Source organism: Bradysia coprophila, assembly GCF_014529535.1.
Source record: "Bradysia coprophila strain Holo2 chromosome IV unlocalized genomic scaffold, BU_Bcop_v1 contig_81, whole genome shotgun sequence".
Lineage (NCBI taxonomy): Eukaryota > Metazoa > Arthropoda > Insecta > Diptera > Sciaridae > Bradysia > Bradysia coprophila.
The window spans coordinates 5,256,387-5,277,826 of NW_023503375.1; the positions used below are offsets into that span (position 1 = coordinate 5,256,387).

Sequence of the window (21,440 nt, forward strand, 5' to 3'; positions counted from 1 at the left end):
AATGAAGTAAACACATTGTGAAGAATGTGTTTTGATTGTTTATCATACAATAAGTGTGTATTAGTAGATCCAGCTGGTGATATTCAGCTGGTGCTCATTCTGCACATAGGAAACATTTAACAATTGTAGATGACTTTACGAGTGAGATAAAGGGTTTTCACCCGTAAGGTGACCGCCTCATTCCTTCACTAGTAAAGTAATAGTATGTTGTGTTACAAGTATTGTAATGTTGATTTTTTCAGCACCAGACCCAAGTTTTCCTTACGAGCGGATCTCATTACAATACGTGTAACACATCATGCTTTGTACCAACCGAGAATTGAAATAGACAAGAGCACAAAAAATCATAATTTTCATTGTAAACAATCACTCTTCAAATTTGATCGATCACATTGCTTTGCATTTTCTCAAACGAATGCTGTAACAACTCATACAAATTCCATATCAACACTGCTTTGAGTGTTGTAATATCACATCAAACGAGTGCTGAAATAAGTCACTTTACAACACTAAAATGAGTGCTGAAAAGAGTCGTATTTCAATTCTCGGTGGCACAAAACATTTTACGCAATAGCTATGGATTCATGATGGTAAATTGTATATTGTGCTCTGCCTGTACCATTTTCCCGACGGGTATTCAATGTATACTATCTTAGATCCAGAAAAGCAATGCAAGAATAATTAAAACAAATACTTCAAGTTTACTATTTGCTTTTAGGGACGAATGTACGTAAAGGACATGATCGTAGACACATCGAATTTTCCGAAGTTTGCTCCGATTGGAGAGTATCGCTTAGATTATCACTACTACACAATAATCAATGGAAAACGAGAATTTATAAAGCTACTGCAGGATTATTGGGATGTTAAGCCACTAGGTGCAGCGCAGTTTTAATTTTATCACTAATACAAAAAAAGTCGTTTAAACGTCTGTAATAGTTATTTATGCAGCTGAGTGTGGATTACACACTGTGGTATTTGGAAAATGAAATATATTTTTACCAAATAACATTTTCTGAGCTAAATTTTAAAATTGTATGTAGTCTAATAACGAGCAACGTAACTAGGTGACTTTAGTATACATCTACCAAAAAACCTTAGAAGAGCGCTGGCTGCTCCGTCAGGTTGTCTGAACTAAATGAATAATAACTATGCGATGGATGCTTTTCTTCACCTTTTCAACCTTCACCACCCCTCTGGCCTTTGTAGGGAAAATAAAGTGGTAGTAAAACTGTTGAACAAGCTGCTTTCAGATCTGGTTTCAGCACAAATGACCATTTGCAGGTGATGAGAACTGAACGCTTATTGAGAAGTGTCGTGAATACAACATCGACATAGTCTTGCTATTCATAGACTTCGAAAAAGCTTTCGATTCAGTGGAAACATGGTCGATATTGGACGCATTAGACGAATGTAGAGTAGACTAAAGGTACTCCAACACAATTCGATATGTGTACAAAAATGCTACTTCATGTATAAAACTTCATAAGAGCACGGAGAAATTCAGAATTGGCCGAGGTGTAAGGCAGGGTGACACCATTTCACCGAAATTATTCACGGCGATTCTGCAGAGTATTTTTAAGAAGTTAAACTGGAGTAAAATGGGAATAAAGATAAATGGAGAGTACCTGAGCAATCTCCGCTTCGCTGATGACATTGTACAGATAGCAGCGAATCTATGTCAGGCTCAGCTTATGCTACAACAGTTAAGTGAAGAGGCAAGCAAAGTTGGCCTGGCCCGTCATTGGGAAATGACAGGACAGTTTACCGAAAATGTATGGAAAATTTTATCACAAAAATTCACCGAAAAAATTCAAAGAAACTCATCTCTTATGCTTTCCATTGTATTCGGGCATAGTCTCTCTAGGTCGCCAAGGCATATTTGAACACTAAAACACTTTTTACTCGATGCAAAAACAAAGTTTTTTTTGTTTTGTCGCGACAAAAACACAGAATATATTTCGACACAACTGTGACACTCCGCTACTATAAGTACTAGAATCAATGTTTGCTGTGTTCACTTCGGCGGTAAAATATTTTCATTCAAAAAAGTGTCGGACATTTAAAAACAATCATCAAACAGTTGACAAAGGGTAGCGTATACATTTAATAATGTTCATCGACCATTTTTTAAAGCTTTACGAGAGCTCAGCGGACATTCTCTCAACGATGGGAGAGCATTTATTAAAAATTTAGCCTCTCGTAAGACTGCGCTGAGCGTAAATAAATGTTTGTTCCTCTTTAGTAAGCTAAGAAGACTTCGCGAAGTCTAATTATGCCACCTCTTTGAATAAAAATATCGGCTGAGTTCTAATAATTCTCCGCTGAGCTCTTATAATTCTTAGCTGAGCTTTAACAAACCTCCGCAGAGCTCTAATAATTCTCCGCTAGGCTTCAGGAAGTGTCTGTGAGGCCTAAGCAAGTTGCAGGAAGGCTTAATGGAGCGAATCGGACACTCAGCGGAGATCTGCCAAAGCTAAGTGGAGTCTTATTAAATCATAGCAACAATTATTAGGTACTAGCACTGTTACCCGGCCTTCGGCCGGGTCGTTCTGCACTGTTTACCGTTCTGTGTCATTAAATCATAGTAATCATAGTAATATCAATAAACAGTTCAGAAATTTTCAATATTTTTTTTTCAATAACAAAATGTCTAAAAAATCTGCAAAGAAAAACATTGTAAAATCCGCAATTTCCGAAATGAATTCATCAGAAAAACAAAATGATTTGGAACAATCTGCAGTTTCAAAATTAGAAAATGATTCCGATTTTGACCAAGTTGCAACTACTCAAGAGGATTTATTCACAAAAGAAAATTCTGAACACTCCACTATCGTATCTAAAAGGAAAGTACAAGCTAATCAACCCAGCACCTCACAAGGTCAAGCCACAAAAGAAGAAAATGAACCAGTTTCGAAAAAAATTTGCATGGAATATAATTTCTGGGAAGAACATCAAGACATTGCGACAAATGTTTTGAACGAAGCAGATGAATTCCTTAAAATAAATGAATTACAAACTGGAAATTAGTAAGTAAAAGAACGGGTATCTGATGACCTAAGAAATTTGTTTATGAAAATTGAGAAAAACTTGCAACACAATTCTGATTGTTTACGCGAAATTATCATTATACAAATTCTCTAAAACACATTTTGGCGTTAGGGCATAATTTTTTAAATATTTGTTCTCAGCGAATATCCTATGGAGATTATAATTGAGGCGGGAGCGTAATTTGGACAATAACTTTTAATCTCTGTGATTTATCAATTTTAAAAAAATACAGATTACAATCCACACGTTTAGTACATGGCATTGCGTAAAAAGTGGTCCAATTCAATATTTCAAATTTAAGGGTTGACATCTCCGTGTTTCTCAAAGAATAACATCAATTTCTGTTAGGTTTGCGTATATTATTGAATTTTATCGATTCTCATACTCATTCTTTTGCTACAATTTAACACATATGAGTATGGCAATTGATAAAATTCAATAAATTATGCAAACCTTGGTAATATCGACCGCGTTTTATGCAGCGCTATGTACCATACCACTAAACGAGTGTATTTTTACTGCCAACTTATTATGCCTTACATAAAATAATTGTTTGTTTACAACTTGTATTTGCTATATCAGTAATAATTCAATTTCTATCTATAGTTGTAAAAAACAATTGAACGTACGTATTACGTACATAAGTTCAATTAGAACTACCTCAGTTGGTAATGTTTTAAATTTCCATGGAATGGACAATTCAGGAGAAATATGTATGACTGCTTTCGGGAAAAATACTTCAAATATTGCTAAATTTTTAAAGGTTAATTAATATCACAAAGTTATTAAAATTTCTTCTGTAAAGTAAAATCTTTTAGATAAATTGTCTATTTTCAATACGAAATTTTTACGTCAAAGAAGAAGATTCGAATTATCAGAGTGGTACTGGAAATGCTTTACAAATCCATATACGTTCGAATACAGAAGTTGAAGCTTTAGATGACAATGATGATTTTCCACGAATTTTTTTCAACTTTACTCCTTTGGAAAATGTACAAACTTTGAATAAAAATCAAAAAATTGGTAAAGATCTCAAAATATTATAATAGGATTAAATATAGAGACTTTAAAAATCATTAGATACTTTGGGGATTTTGGTTAAAAATAATGGATTGGACAAAAACTACAAAGGTACCATAATGCGCGATCTTTCATTAACTGATACTACAAAAACTATGGTTACCGTTACTTTATGGACCGAAAATGCGAAAAATTTTGCTATTCCAAATTTTTCTGTAATTGTTATTCGAAAAGGAAGTATTACTGAGCATGAAAGACGCAAAAAAATTAATTGTATCAATGGAACATTATTATGGGTATAATTGTGATCTTCAAACATTAATTTAAAAATTAATTTTAATTTGTTTGATAGGGTGACTCTAATTTACCAGAAGCAATTAAACTAAAAGAGGAATTTCTGAAAATGATTAAGAAGACTGAATGAGTAAATTATCATGAAATAAATTTTATTGTCACAGTCACAGAACAAGTCTTTAATTTCAAAGTAGTCGTAGAAGTTCATGTCAAAATAATTACTCAAAATGTTTGGAGAAATCACGAAAAATTGTAATTTTTGTTTTAAACATTTTATCATAATATTCAATTACTATAATCGTAGATATTCATTGTTATGATTGTGGTAAGGATTTTAAATTCAGAACCGGTGGCTTCAAGAAACATGTTTATTTGTATGGATGCAAACCGTATAAATGTTACAAATGTTCAAGATTGTTCACGAGAAAACGAAAAATGAATGCTCATTTGATTGTGTGTAAAATTTATGACAAATAATTTATTTACAATGTAAATTTTACATTATTTCTTCAGATAGTACATCTTTGTACACTATATTTCGTATAAATTTTGTTGAGCTTAAAACGTGTTGGTTTTCTGGATTTCCAATTCTAGACAACGCCACATACAATTGTCCATGTGAAAAAACATTTTCCCGTAGATCTACTCCACTAACACTCAATGTTTGACCTTGACATTTGTTGAAAGTGATTCCGTAACACAATTTAATTGGAAACTGAAGTCTTTTATACTTGAATGGAACGTCAGTTGGTATTGTTGGTATCCTTGGGATTATAATTGACTGCCCACACCCTAATATTACAAGACATAACTTAAAGACATGTTTTGTTCAATATTAAATGAAATTGGCATACCTTGGCCTGTTAGAATAGTGGCTTCAATTGTGTATTTATGCATTGCGTTAATTAGCAATTTTGTCCCGTTACATAAATGAGGTGGATTTAAATTTCTCATAAGCATTACTAATGCTCCAACTTTTAAGTGTAATATGTGATCTGGAATTCCTGAATGTTTTAGAGAATTCAGGAATTCAGTTGGGTACGTAGTACTTTCATATTCTTCACAGGGTGTGTCAATGGATCGATAAGTTTTAATTTCACCAGGGATTTTTTGTAATATGATTGCATTGATTTCGTCAACAGATTCATATCTCAATGTTAAAATTGAACGTTCCGATATCCAAATTTGATCTCTGTAGTTAGTTTCTATGTTTGGGAAAATTGTGTCAATTAAACTTTCCAAGTTTTCCGAACGGGTACATAGAGTTTCACTCAATTCAATCTCTTCATTTTCGTTTTGAATGCATGTACCATTACCAATTTTCAACAGTTCCTTTTCGTAAGTATTGTTAGTGTTGTCTGTGTATAGTCTAATTCTCATATTTTTGGTTAATTTCATCAATTCAATATTTCTCCACAAAAATGAACTTTTAAGGCAAGCCTAAATTTGAGATTTTTTTAAATATTAATTTAGGAATAATAAGGTCTTTACAATTTTACAAAATTTAAATGTACTCTACGCATAGTCAGTGCTGAACTGACTCAATTCAACTATTTTGAACAACTTTGCTATAACTATTAATTAATATAATGCTAAAGCGGTTCAGTAATTTGTGGTTCTTAAGTACTCCACAATGATTTTGCATTCTTATCTTTTATCAACATTAAATTTTTGTTATGTTTGAACCTAAATTTTCAAAAGGTAATATTGGACCAAAACACCTTTCAAACAAATCTACACTATTCAAACGTAGTAAAATGTGAAATTAATACTAAAAAATTACTCTCGTTGAGTTACGATAGAAGCTATTTGTGCGTTATGAAGTTTGTAAATCAAGCAAACTATATAACAAAAACTTTGGTAATAGTACCTTCATCTCGTCGTATTTAGTCCCTCCTTTCACAATTGGTAAAATTTGTCTGAAATCACCAGCTAAAATCGTCAATATTCCCCCCATTGGAAATTGATTGTTTCGAATATCTTTTAGTGTTCTGTCCAAAGCTTCAAAACCATTTTTGTTCATCATTGGAGCTTCGTCCCATATGATTAGAGAAGTTTCTTTTAATAATTTTCCAATGTCAGAATTTGGAGTAATATTGCATGCTGCATTCTCTAATTCATTTAAATTCAAAGGCAAATTAAATGTTCTGTGAGCCGTTTTACCATTTCTTAGCAGAGTGGCAGCTATGCCTATGATAAAGCAAGTTTTAGGAATACTTTTACATTAAATATTAAGTTATATAACCTGAGGATGCAACAGCAATAGCGATTTTCCCTTCACTTCTTGCCTTCGACAATATAAGATTTAATAAATACGTTTTCCCAGTACCTCCTGGTGCATCAATAAATATGATTCCATTTTCATGTTTGGAGAATTTTTCATTTACTCTTGAGTAAATATAGTTTTGTTCTGAGTTTAAGCACTTTTCATTCGCTTCGACATAATGTTTTTCGTTAACAATATTATAAGACTGTTCTTCATTTAATATTGATAGTGTTTCAAAATTAAAATGGATTATTAGTGGATTAATTAAAAAGTTTGTTAAATTTCTACCACAATTGTTAAATATTATTTTGTTCACTGCGTTATATGTGAGTGAATAAATTATATCTTTTTCATTATCATTTCGAAAAGAATTTGTGCCGTTTCTCTTGTAAGTAAAATCTTCTGCCATAGATTCCCAAAATTCATTCCACAATTCTTTTGGATCCGATATTTCACAAGATGATAAAATGATTGAAAATAATTGTCGCATTTTATGAGGTGAATCGCATAATTGTGATTCTTGCATCGCATATTTCCATTCTTGATCATTACCGATTAATTGTAATTTTAAACACGCTTCTTGATAAGATTTACATACAACACCGTGAACAGTTCTAAGGTGTTCAAATGACGTTGGACCGATAACATTGATTAGCAATAGTCTTAGAAAATAACATTCACGATCTTTAGGATTCACTGTATAAATACGTGATAAATTATATTGTTGCATATATCGAGGAGATCCGGTAAATGATGATGGAAGAACTACTAATTTCCCGATACTATTGGTTGGAATTTCTGAATGTATTGCATCTTTCAAATGGATATAGTTTTCCACCCTCAATTTCGTTTGATTTTGTTTGATCTAAATGAATTTTGATAAATATTTTGTGAATGAAAAGAAATATTATTATTTCTCACATATAATAGCCTTTCACTTTCAATTTTGGCATACATATCGACTAAATATTGATTTAGTAGATTTCCAAATTTCAATAAATAGTTCTCCTCATCCCGTATCATAAGTCTGTAACAATAGAACTGTTTGCAGCTTACAGTCTTCAGAGTTTTATTTCCCCTCTCGTTGACTTGATGTATATCAATGGAATATCCATTTTCCCCGAATGGGTGCATTAATGGATATTGAAGCGCATCATATGATCTGTGTGTTTCTGTGATTCGGCATAATTCATCGTTCTTTTTCGAAATTACTATGTCTCTAGTGTACCCCTCAAAATTATACACAATAGCGGCAACTTCATTTCGTATCGGATTTGTTAATGTTTTCGGATGATAAAGATCAGAACCAATATTAGCATTGATAACGATCTATATGAAGCAAAATTTACATTTTTTTTTTTTAATAACAATTTGCAAGGTAAACATACTTTCATTGAATCCGAATTTAGTTTTTTCATAGCGTATTTGAGACTCTTTGCGTAACTATTATATTTTTGCATAATTTTTTCCAGTTCCGTGATTATTTCAGATTTTAAAGTATCATCAAAGGACATTCTCAACTGTAATTTATCTTCATTGCTTCCGATAAAATATATCTGTGCAAATTTTGCCTGATCTGCAGTTTCGGGTGGTAGGAGAGAGCCAATTAAGTGATAAACTTTTCCTTGAATTTTAAAGACCGGTTGAAAACCAGAAACTGTTGGTCTTTTAACCTATATTATGAATAGTTCCACATAATTTTCACAGGAAAAAGAATTTAAATTTTACCGAAGTTCCAAATGATGTGAAGCTGAATGCGTTATTATAAGTCCTTATATTTGATAGGAAATGTTTTGAAAACGCATGATTGCCATCCAATAAGTTTTTCAAATAATTCGGTGGGTTTCGGAATGGCTCTAACTTAACTTTCCCATTTGCACAACAAATGCCTGGACGTTCTCTTTTAAATCTCATAGCTCCACAAAAGGTACACTTATTATCCATTTCTCCAATATTTACTAATGAAATATTACGAAAAGACATTGTGGAATCGTAATGAAAAGCCAGACCATTAAAGAAAGACCAATTTTTCACTTCTCGATTTGTATTTTGTATGGAATTCGCAGAATTGTTTCTTTTTGCCAAGTATAATCGATTTCGTAATACTTCATTTTCATAAGATTTTAATCTTTTTTGTTTGGCCTCATATTCCCATTGACTATCAGCGTTCCTCTTCATTATTTGATAAAATTTAAAAACAAAAAAAGGATACAAATAAACAATGAAACTGAAACTACTAAAGTATCAAAAGCTGCTTAGTTTCAATTTACAATTACAATTTTTAATAGTTTTCACGACATAATACATAAGGTACGCAAATCACTCTCTGAATATAATTTATAGATCCCTCTGTGAATTCATTCTTTGGGTCGGTCGTCTATTCAAATTCACTCGATAAATTTTCGAATTTTCGATACAATACAACTTGAAAAGTCCTCTTTTTTGCCTTTCGATAACCACAGTGTTTTCCATTGTAATTTCAATTCTGCTATGTTGTTGAGAGTTATGATTGATATCTCGATCATTTTGAACATTTCCTTCGTCTATATTCGACATTTTTTATATTTTGATAAGAACAAAAAAAATAATTGACTGAAGAAGATCTGATTACTTTGTATTGAAATACAATTTTGTAGGTATGCTTTGATGTTAATGTTATGAAACAAAAATTTGAAAAATGAGTAGGACCCATGAACGATGCGCAAATTCAAGACTATTTTCAGTAAAATGTGCTAGAATTACAAAACCTGATCCGTCGGAGGTCGATTTTGAAAATCGGCCTCGGAGGTCTGACCGGCCGATCCGTTGGAGGCCTAGTTTGAAAAACGGTCTCGTAGGGTTCACCAACTGGTCCGTCGGAGGCCGATTTCGAAAATCGGCCTCGGAGGTCTGACCGGCTGATCCGTTGAAGGCCGAGTTTGAAAAACGGTCTCGTGGGGCTCACCCGCTGGTCCGTCGGAGGCCGATTTCTAAAAATGGCCTCGGACGGCTAGCCGGCTGACCCCTAGGAGGCCCTTTGGTGCTCCAAGGTGCTCCGAGGTGCTCCGTGGTGCTCCGAGGTGCACCGAGGGGCGTCGTAGTGCACCGACGTTGGGTTTTATATGTATAGATCCGCTGATGCTTATTGAGTGTTCGCTTAGCTTCATTGCCTTACTACAACGTGCTAAGGTCTGACGGACTCTTACTGAAGCCTAGCGGAGAATTATTAGAACTAATTAGAGGTTTGTCAAAGCTCAGCGGAGAATTATTCGAATTATTTAAGCGAACACTCAATAAGCATCAGCGGATACCTAGTAAGTGTTCGCTATGATTTAATAAAACTCCATTTAGCTGTGGTAGATCTCCGCTGTTAATTGAGTGTCCGATTAGCTACACTAAGCCTTACTAAAACTTGCTTCTACCTAACGAACACTTCCCAAAGCCAAGCGGAGAATTATTAGACCTCAGCGAAGGTTTGTGAAGACTCAGCGAAGAATTATTAGAGCTCAGCGGAGAATTTTTAAAGCTCAGCGGAGAATTATTCGAACTCAGCCGATATTTTTACTCAAAGAGATGGTATAATTAGACTTAGCGAAGTCTTCTTAGCTTACTAAATAATGTGAAATCTGAACGAACATTTATTTACGCTCAGCGCAGTCTTATAAGAGGTTAAAATTTTATTAAAATGATCTCCTGTCGTTGAACGAGCTCTCGAAAAGCTTTGAAAAATGGTCGGTGAGCATTATTAAATGTATACACTACCTTTTGTCAACTGTTTGACGATTTTTATAAAATGTCCGACACTTTTTTGAATGAAGATATTTCACCGCCGAAGTGAACACAGCAAACATTCATTCTAGTACTTATAATAGCGGAGTGTCACAGTTGAGTCGAAATATTTTCTGTGCTTTTGTCGCGACAAAACAAAAAAAAAGTTTTTGTTTTTGCATCGTGTAAAAAGTGTTTAGTGTTCAAATATGCCTTGGCGACCTAAAGAGACTATGACCGAATGCAATGGAAAGTATAAGAGGTGAGTTTCTTTAAATTTTTTTGGCTAATTTTTGTGATAAAATTTGTCATACATTTTCGGGAAACTGTCCTGTCATTTCCCTATGACGGGCCTTAAGATGAACTTATCGAAAACAAAAGTCATGACCAACATCGGGGACGATAGAGAAATCAAAATTGGTGACACTGTCATTGAACGAGTCTAGGACATAAACTGAAGTTAGGTCTGGACAACCAAACTGCAGAAATAAGACGTAGGATTGGTCTTGCATGGGCAGCGTTCGGAAAACTCAGACTAATTTTCAAAAGCAAAATGAATAATAGTCTGAAACACAAAGTTTTCAACACTTGTGTCCTTCCAGTGCTCACTTATGGAGCGGAAACGTTAACTTTAACGAAAGCATCCGAAGATAAATTGAGAGTGACACAAAGAGCCATGGAATGGAGTATGCTTGGAATAACACTCAGAGACAGAATGACGAATCAATGGATTCGACAACAAACCAGGGTCGTTGATGTCATGGAAAGAATAGCATCTCTGAAATGGAGCTGGGCGGGTCATATTGCAAGAAGGACAGACGAACGTTGGACCAAAAAGATCATGAACTGGCGACCATATAAAAGACGAGCTATAGGTAGACCACCAGAGAGATGGACAAACGGAATTAAGAATATTGCAGGTACAAACTGGAAGCAAATGGCAATGGATCGTACGAAATGGAAAGAAGTTGGAGAGGCCTACTTCCAGCAGTGGATAGAAACAGGCTGAAAAAGAAGAAAAAGAAGAAATCTGACATTTTATTCAACACGGCCTGATGTACAAAAACATTTCCTGAGAATTTTTTTAAAGTTGGTTCAATGAACCAGGTTCATTCTAAAAAACACATTTGATAATTTTTAAGAGTTTTAAAAGTCATCGATGCATCCAGTCAATTAAGTGTTTCCAGGAAATAATTTTTGGCGCAAAATTTGAATAAGTCTTAGCGAATTCAAATTTCACGCAAAAATATTGTAGACGGTGAAGCACTTAGTTGACTGGGAACATCGATGACTTTCAAAACTCTGATAAATCTAAAATTGTGTTTTCTAAAGATGAACACACTTTATTTTCTGAATGGCGGAGAAAACGAATTTTTGATGCGCTTTCAAAATTATTCTTTTTGATTTTATGCAACCAATCGCAAAATGTCTGAAGGATGTTTCAAGTCATGAAAATTTTGATTGTGACGACTGACGCCTTCACAAATAGGATAAATTAAAACAATGGACAAGTCATCTAAACAATAGAAACGTCACATAAACGGAAAGCTAAACGGAGGCAAAACGGACGCCTGTGAATTCAACCATAACGTAGCAAATATATTTATGATTGAAAGGTGTGACGCAGCGCGATCACATTCAAAATTTCGCAAAATAATTATTTTCACGCAATATTTACATTTATCTCGATATTGAATAAAATAATGAAAAACCAAAATTAAAAACGTATTTGCCATAGCCATTCTGTTAACATGGTCAATTTAACATCGAAACTATAAATTGATCGCATTTCAAAGTCGATGCTTTGTGTTATTTTGAATAGTGCGTTGTGCGATTCGGCATGAAAATGGTCACGGCGAAACTTTTAATTTTAACCTTTATTTTGGTTACGGTTCTGAACGTGTTGATACTAGGCGAAGAAGGGGTATCAATTAACATCACAAAAAACACCAAAATTTTAATCTGCCTCCCCATTTAAGATATCACTTCACCTGAAGGGAAACCGTTGCGATAAATTCAATAAAAAATTTGTAGCCAAATCTACGTGTCGCGTTCGTGCTGTAAACCGTACCACCCAAATTATGTCCTACGAAATGATTCTTCATCCAAATGTTAGCTTAGACGATTACAGAGTAAGTTTAATTGGAGCTCTGTTTCGAAGACAGTATTGAGTAATTCGAACCGAATAACTTGTAGATTGACATAACGAGCTATCGAAAATTCGGAACTGCATACAGACCAAGTTTGGTAAAACTAACGGAAAATTGGTGTGCTGCAATGAGTGGATCTTATTCACATTATATCACAGTTATGTCGAAATCGTTTCGTAAATACGGCAACGTTATAAAACCGTGTCCAATTAAAGTGCGTAGTTCTATAAGTCATTTACATAACAGGAAAGAAAAATGAAAAGTTTCAAGAGTTGTTGATCCGAGGCGAAGCTGAGATCAATAATCACACTTAAATGTTACCTTTGACTTTTTCCTTTTTGCAAAACAACAAAATATCGTACTCTCTCGCTGTAAATATTTTTGTTGCGTTTCGACGTGCGGAATATATTCCTCGCCTTCGGCTCAAAATACAGCCTAAAACGCTTCTCAATAAAAAATGTCTCAGCGAGTGATGTACTATTACGCGATCCCTCTGGATTCATGGTAGTAAATCGGATGTATATTATCTTTGATCCAGAAAATCAATAGAAGAATTAACAGACAAATATTTGAAGTTTACTATTTGCTTGTAGGGACGATCGTACGTAAAGGACATGATTGTAGACACATCGAATTTTCCGAAATTTGCTCCGATTGGAGAGTATCGCTTAGATTACTACTTCTATACAATAATCAATGGAAAACGAGAATTTATAAAGCTACTGCAGGATTATTGGGACGTTAAGCCACTGGGTGCTGCGCAGTTTTAATTTTATCACATTTCGAAAGCATCTAATTAGCAATTTTTATAAGTTTGACTGAAAGTTGTCGCGATGGTTATTTATGTGACGGAGTGTGTAAGACAAGTGAAATCCTTCATACCTTTTTCACAGATAATATCTTTTGAGCTAAAATAAATCTGAAAAACTTGAATTGTATGCAATCTAATTACGGGCAACGTAATTGACTTTAGTATTTACTTACACAAATTACTGGTGCACCACTCCACATGATCCATCATCTTCCCAGTTCTGGAACTGTATGATTTCTGAGGGTTTTTCTTCTCTTCTGGACTTTTGGTATCATTGAGATTGAGGTAGTATGTTGGCTCCCAAAATTCTACCATTCCACATTGTCCAATATCTTCCCAGTTCTAGAATTGAAGGAATTTGAAGGATTTCTGTGTTTTTTTTGTGTTATCTTCTGGACTTTGAGGATGATACAAATGACAATGTGTTGTTCTTAGTTCCCAAAATTCCAGTACCCCTATGGTCCACGTAAAAAAAAATTGTGAAGTTTTTTGGGATGCCTCCTCTACTTTGGGATTATTAAGGTGGTAATAGACTGGTTCCTAAGATTCCTTCATAAAATGATGGCCGTAAGCGGTCAGCTCCTCAAATATTTCAGCCTTGATTTCGGCTACTCAAAATTGCTCGTGTGTTTTCCTCCCAAAATTCACTCGTCATAATTTATCAATATTCTCCAAAAATTCACTGAATTTCGTATTTTCACTGTAAGTGATGAAGTTATGGCTCTGTGGCTCGGTGTGGCTAAAACACAATCTAACTTTTTATTCGAATGGACGGTAGAACAAAAAAGAAATGGGAGATGCCATTTGCGGATAGCATAACAATAATCTGAAAACTGAAAATTGTCACAAGCAAATAATAGCAATGCACAAACATCAATTTATAGCTTTCGGATAGTTTTTCGCAAGTCTGTGAAACCATCATGGCACTGTATTATAAAATGTAAACGCGAAAACTCAGAAATTCCGTAATCAAAATAACAAAAGCCACAAACTTTATTCTCCCATACTCGAAATACATTACACAATTGTGTGCACTGGTGTAGTTCGTCTCTCTCTCTGGGTGGCTTACATTTTGTGTGTTGTTCCTTGTTTTTATATCAATCTAACAAACACCATATCGCACACATAATATAGACATATAAGCGAAACAATTGCACAATTTTACTGGTAATAATTTTGTTTCCGTTTCTGTTTGTTTATCATTAATGCTGAACAAACCGAAGGAAAATTGTAATGTTTATTTAGGTAACATTTGATTATTTCGGTTATGTTGTAAAATATTCTTTCAAGGGGTTTTCTTCGACCATAATAAGAGAGACTTGAAATTTTGCTTGTCGGGGCATAATATTCATATGGAATAACATTTTTCATGCTTGCGGTATGATCAACCATATTTTCTCCACTCAAATGCGGTGAGAAGATGGCGTTTTGTTGACGCTCTCACTGATGACAGGTCAGGTGATTTTTTTTTCAATTCTTGTTTTTCCTATGGGGTGAACTGTTGGAATATGCACTTGATATAATTCTATCTAGTGATAGACAAGTAGTCCAAATGGATCACAAGGTGTAAGTGGCGCTAGGAGCAAAATGTTGTTAGTAACTTTTCAATAAACAGCTGAAAGGCAAAGTCGTGTTTTACTGGATGTCCGGATAAAGGTCTTATCCGAAATATCCTGCAGCCAGTCCTCCACTTCCAACATGAACAAGAGTTTTTTCTCTTTACAATTGTCACTTTGTTTTGGTTTCGAAAAATAGTGAAACAAATTGTAGTGTCTATTCCTTGGATAATTCGCTCTTGCTGGAATTTCCTATTTCTCTCCTAATTGAACACATACTTTTTCTGCGCGCGTTTTGTTTTGCCTTATTTTCCATAAACGGGCCATGAGGAAATTGCGTTTTCGTGACGACTGGTCGAATGACATTTCTAGTGGGAAAAGTACAGCATTTTCTCTACCATAATAGAACTTTTCTCGTTTGAGCTGTCACTTCGATTATATTTTCGAAAATGGTTTGACGACTCGATGTTTTTGTTTCGTGGAGAAAAACGGCAAAACATAACATGCATGCATCAAAAACGTTTTGTTCACCTCTTGAAGAAAATAGGACATACCAATTTGAGCGAAATTACGAATCTCGCTTCATTCTGGCCGAAAACATCACTCTTGTTGGAATTTCATATTTTCTCCCTAGGTAAATAAATAACTATTTCATCCGTACCTGGCGTGAATAATCATTTTTATCTTCGAAACAAACACATCAATTTGCTTTACCAATTTTTAAAACCAAAACAAAGTGACAATTGCAAAGAGAAAATCTCTTGATCGCCGGTAGAAATAATAGATGGGAAAATTTTAAAAAAATCTCCCGAACTGTCATCGGAGAGCGGTAACAAAATGCCATCTTCTCACCGCATTTGAGGATAGAAAATAAGTCTATTGACCTCACACGGATGAAAACCTTATTTTATTCCATCAATAGGCCATTGAGTTTGGTTGACGACTCTCTCCATTTATTCATTCTCTCTCTAATATACATCTACCTTCCCGCATAATTCACTTTTCCATCCCGAGATGTTTTCGTTTCGTGGAGAAAAGCGGTTTATCACACAATACACTTATGAAAAACTATGTGATCACCTCTGGTAGGAATCACCTCTGGTAGGAATAAGAAATTGCGACCCTCGATTCGCTCTAGCACAAAACATCGATCTGGAAGAAAACATCGCTCTTATTGGAATTTCCTATTCTCTCCTCTCGGTAAGTAAATAACTATTATTTACTTGTCAGACATGAACCAAATCTTACTCAATATTTACATTTAATCTATGGGAAACTATAATGCCACCCGAACTTAAATTTGATGTTAAATCGACAAAGGTATTAAGGGAATAACGTTTTTATGGGTGTTTGAAGAAAAAAAAAGTAGCTGCGAAATGCAAGTTAAATTACAAAATTATCGCGCGAACAACCATTACCGTTACATAATGTCCTTAACACTTTTTTCATGCTCTCTTTAAGCTACTTTTCTTTGCCATTTCATAAATATTTATTGCACATTTTTCGTGTGAATATTTGCAATATGTCTTATCATATTATACCTTAGCGAAAATTTCATACTCTGCAGCGCATTACAATTTAATAAATATCTCTACTTGGTTGGCGCTCAAGTAAAAGGTTAATATCGCTTTGCTGGAAGGAAGTTTCCCACATTAAGTATTTACAAAATAAAGAAATTAATGGACGAAATGGAATACGTATACTAGGTTGATGGTATGTAGGTAAAGTATATGGAGGGATATGAGCATAACGGGAAGTAAAATGGAAACTAATTACTTTTTTCGTAATTAAATACAGCGCTGATATTATTTCGCAGAAATCATATCCGTAAACATTATTATTTTGTCGACCTAAAAATGCTCATAATATTATTAACAAAATCGCTCTTCCGTTCTATGAAATGTTGGGAAGACATGGCTTACAGTCATTTCATTAAATTTGTTCTATTTATTTATTCAGATTTAAATTAAAATATGGAAAATGTGTATGACTTTTTGATAACGGAAATAGGACGATCTTCGACATATGCTGACCGTAAAGTCTAGTCTTACTTCTTTCTAATGTGTAATAGTTATTTACGTATATGTCTTGGACAATTAATTCTATGCAATTTGGCTTGTAGCCCGAACAATTTTTCATGCAACGGGACAAAAACTGGAGAAAGAATTCCAGAAAGCGTTCCGAAGCATGAAATAGTCATTTTCATGCCATTGGCCGAAAACTGCCACGCTGCCAAAGAACAAAAATCAAATTTTTCGAGTTTTCTGTTTGTATGGCGGCTCACAGTTTTCAGTGAATTTTGTCTGAATATCAAGTCATGGGCTTACCAACAAAAAAAGAGACCATTTTACGATTTACTTTTTGTCTGGCACGCCTCAGAAGAATCGTAAAACATTATTTGTCGTTCACATATATAGGCACCCTTTAGTATCCAAGAGAATTTAATGACCATATGAGGGACTCAAAGGACCATAGGCTTCAGGTCTATTAGAGACATGAGCTTCAGAAAGTAAGATTTCGTCAAGTGCACGGTCACCCTAGAAAGACTTGTATTTTGATATGATTTGTTTAGAGACCTCACTAACATCCTTTTACAGACGATATCAAGTGCAGTCTGGACAGTCTTAACATGACTTCTGAACCACGCCTCAAAGTAGACTAATGCCCGGATCATTTAGGAGGAAGATTTAGGACGATATTGCCTCTCATGTATCGATATCCAATTTTATCAGACGAACGAAAACGAGACAACAATTGTTGCACTTGTCAATAATTTCCTATTTATCATTCTAGATAAATAATAGTGACGTCACAATATGGCGCGAGTGTGATTTAGTTATTTTTTTCACTAGTGTTAAAATATCGCGACTTCGTCGCTTAGGAAAAACGTTGTTCCTAACTTATGCTAGAATGCTTTCTTAGCGAATTCGATTCCAGCACTCGCCTCCGGCTCGAGCTGGAAATCTCTTATTCGCTAAAAAAGCATTTTAGCATGCGTTAGGAAAATAACTATGGATTTTACATACTGAAGGCGTCAAAGGGAGTGCTTGAAACATGAAAAGTACGGTTTTCGATGCATGTAGCATGTAAAAATCAGCCTCGCCTCGGATCAACAAAATTCACACGAAAAGTAGAGTTTTCGTGTGGATTTTGTTGATCCGAGGCGTAGCCGAAGTCAACAAACACATGAAAACGAGACTTTTCATTTTTATCCCGAGTTATGTAATGGATTTTGTATGCTGAGGGCGTCGAAAGTAGTTCTTTAAACATGAAAAGTACGGTTTTAGACGCATGTAGCAATGTAGCATGTAAAATATTATGAAATTCGTTACTTAGTGTCACAATCAACTCATTTTTCAATTATTTATTGATGAATTCATTTAGAGTAGCAGTGCTAGGAGGATACAGTTACTTATACCGTTTGTATGGCTGTGTAAAAAATCATAATTTAAATATATTGTTCTCACCTCTTCCATGCAGAACCCGCTTCGGGAGTCATCTACTCACACCCCTCAACTTGTTTCGTTCAGTCACAGATAAGTTCTGGTTCTATACATTTATTTTCAACAAACTACTTCTGGGTTGGTTGTTTGTCTTTGAGCTGACACTTAAAGGTTAGTAAAATTTCATAACTAATTAAATTGAATCGTGTGTTGTACTCCTTTCGGGTTCGAATGTGCACACAGACGGGCAAATAGGAACATTAAATATTCATATGCTTGACGGAACTTTTCACAAACCGAATTAAATCAAAGGCACCTACGGCAAAGATTTCACATAACTTACAGTTACGGAGTCATTGATAAAAATGTACGGTTTCGTCTTTCACATAAAACTTAGCCTTCCTTTGCCATTATATTTTATGATGTTATAAGATTCTCGTTGTGAATCTGTAATTTTCAAAGTTGTTTCCACGATATATTAATATGAAACATGACCTCAGTTTAACAAGAAAATGCGGATAACCTGTGCTTAATTTCTAACATTTGCACCATACAAAGCGAAAATTAATTTTCCACGTTTAACCATACATTATTTCGGTAGACTAGAAATTTACAGCCATAAGTAAACCTCTCTCTTCCATTGCAAGAGTAAGGAAGAACGAACTGAAATGGTAAGGAAACACTGTTGGCAAATAATTTTACCACTGATTGTTTTAGCCGATTACAGCTTAGTTAAGTCTTTACGTTATATTATTTTCTCGTAATATGATATAGTATATAGGCGATGGGAAGGGCGAATAAGACTAGACGATTATCATTAGGGATGGTTTTATTGTGTGAGCTTTGCTATATACATTATACAGAAAGTGGGGGAGAGTGTACGTTCTTTAAATGGCTTTTAAGGGTTTTCATATTAAAATATTTTAATCGAAAGACTGCACAGCTAAAGCAATTAAGTCGTTCAACATAATATTACCGAAGCACCAAGGCACAAGACGTTTTTGTTATAGCATTTCTGTTGAGACATTATTTGATTTTACACAGAGCACGTTCATTAACAATTGGCCAGCTCGACGGTGTACTCTTTAACACTGTCAAGGAATGCCATTTGTTTTCCAAAAGGGAAGTTATTTATACTGCAAAAGGACCGGGGATTTATTTTCATGGTTTTTATCGACGAGAAACTTATTGAGATATGGAAACATTTTCCAGACAGAGAGTGTTCGCGAAATACGAATCACAAATTACTGTTTCAAGTTTAGTCGAATTTATTTATTTATTTTTTGCATTTAAGTCAGGGCCTATTTATTGGAGGTGATTCCATGAAGTTAAATTAAATTAAAAGAAATTTTACATTTTTTTCGGTTTAGATAAAATAATTTATTCAATTGCACGAACACAATGCTCTCTCTAGCAAATAAACTTCGTTTTGACGCTGTCAAAATACCATCCTATTTCTTTGTTTGTAGAATCATGCATTGTTGACTAATTTCTAATTTTACATGTACCTATCCACGTAGCATTTTTATCACCTTAATGAATGTAGTTAGTTTGCTAGAGAGCGTATTGACAAACGTGTTATATTAACAACGAACCAATTCAGAATGATCTGTGCTTCTCTCTTGTCGTTACAATTGTATTGTCTACATACTGACAGAATAGATATGTTTACTTTACCGATTACGTCTGAAACTAGTCCGTCAGTGACTTGTAATTTACGACAGGTAGATCAGCTTCGATTTTCTCTCTTGCCGCACCACTTTGAAATAAATTCCTTGCATCCAAACACTTTTGCCTCTCGTTCCATCCATCTGTGATCGTTACCCTTACAGTTTTCTATACATTCGTTGACCAGCAAACGTTTCCAATTTGCAATCTGCACCAGTAAAATGACGCTCTATTATGTTTTCTTACGACTTGCTAAGTAGGATTTTTTCATAAACTGGTCTGCTTATTGTTCTAACAAATTTCTGGAACGGTGTGCTCGTCAACTGCTTTTAATTCTCGTATTTCTCGATGTTCGAACTTCACCGTTTTCTTGTAGACGTGGTTATTAGCCCAATAGTTCGTAACGTAGCATCTTCACAACACTTTTGGATAAATCATAATTCGTAGCTGTTTTGTTGGCGTAAACTTCGATTTACCCGAACTGAAGAAAATTTTATTTTTCAGGATCGCAAACTATTTACTCTATCGGTTGAGCCCCCATGTAGTTGCATGAGATGTTCAGCTCAATAAAACATCCGACCTTTCGAAAAGAATTTTTAAGAATTAAATTCCTGAAAATAGGCTCTGATTTAAGTTCGCATCAAGTGTACGCTTTTCCAGTCGTGTAATCATCCTTTTACATTTGATAATAAATGGCGATTTTCTGCTACGTTCTTCTTCATCGCACGAAAAAAAACAGCAGCAAAACGTAAAATAATTTATCATTACCGCAATCAATCAATTGTCAAGATATCAAATTTTTTTCTTTTTTTATGTATTTAGAATGTTAAAATATCCTAATTTACAATTCAAACCAGCAGCCCAGCGTTAGATATATAACCAGATGAATGATACGAAATTTTTCGAACGTTTCCATCTCAAGTTTGTGCTTGTTTCGACACAGGCAATGTGCATTAGAAAAACACTTGTTTTACTGCGCTATACTTAATCAATCAAATTAGACAATATCATTTGCCCGATGTTACTAAATAATTCTCATATTAGTGCGAGTAGAGGTCGCAACAAAAATAGGTGACACCCTTGGGACTAGGTCCCACCTGTTGGGTGGGTCAGAACCCTTGACTGTTTGTCTGAGCTTCTCAATAGTATTTTTATGGGCAATGATTTATTGATTTATTTCAATGAAATGTAATTATGTATGTTGATGGCCACAAAAACGCATTTAGAAGAAAAACTACTAGAACGGTCTAATAAAACTCTCATTGATGATTTAATTCTGTTTAGTTTCACTGAAAACGCCCCGGTAAAAATTGACGTATGTTTTCAATAAAATTTAAACTTCAAACTCATTAATTTTGGTTCTGTTTATTCGGTTTAGTTTACAAGGCAAAATCAAATAACAAGACTCCAGATCGTTTTAACAAAGAGTAGAAA

The 21,440-nt window shown here is 34.4% G+C and overlaps 2 long non-coding RNA genes across 2 annotated transcripts; one reads left to right on the forward strand and one right to left on the reverse strand.

Annotated features, from left to right (window-relative positions):
- Positions 1 to 1,033: 1,033 nt before the first annotated feature.
- LOC119072150 lies at positions 1,034 to 19,902 on the reverse strand. Its single transcript, XR_005086796.1, has 3 exons — positions 19,739 to 19,902; positions 7,553 to 7,562; positions 1,034 to 1,044 (listed from the first exon to the last, which is right to left on the reverse strand). It is a non-coding gene; the product is annotated as an uncharacterized LOC119072150 (long non-coding RNA).
- Positions 3,985 to 4,486, forward strand: LOC119072149. The gene is made up of 3 exons (XR_005086795.1): positions 3,985 to 4,074; positions 4,132 to 4,367; positions 4,424 to 4,486. It is a non-coding gene; the product is annotated as an uncharacterized LOC119072149 (long non-coding RNA).
- Positions 19,903 to 21,440: the final 1,538 nt, after the last annotated feature.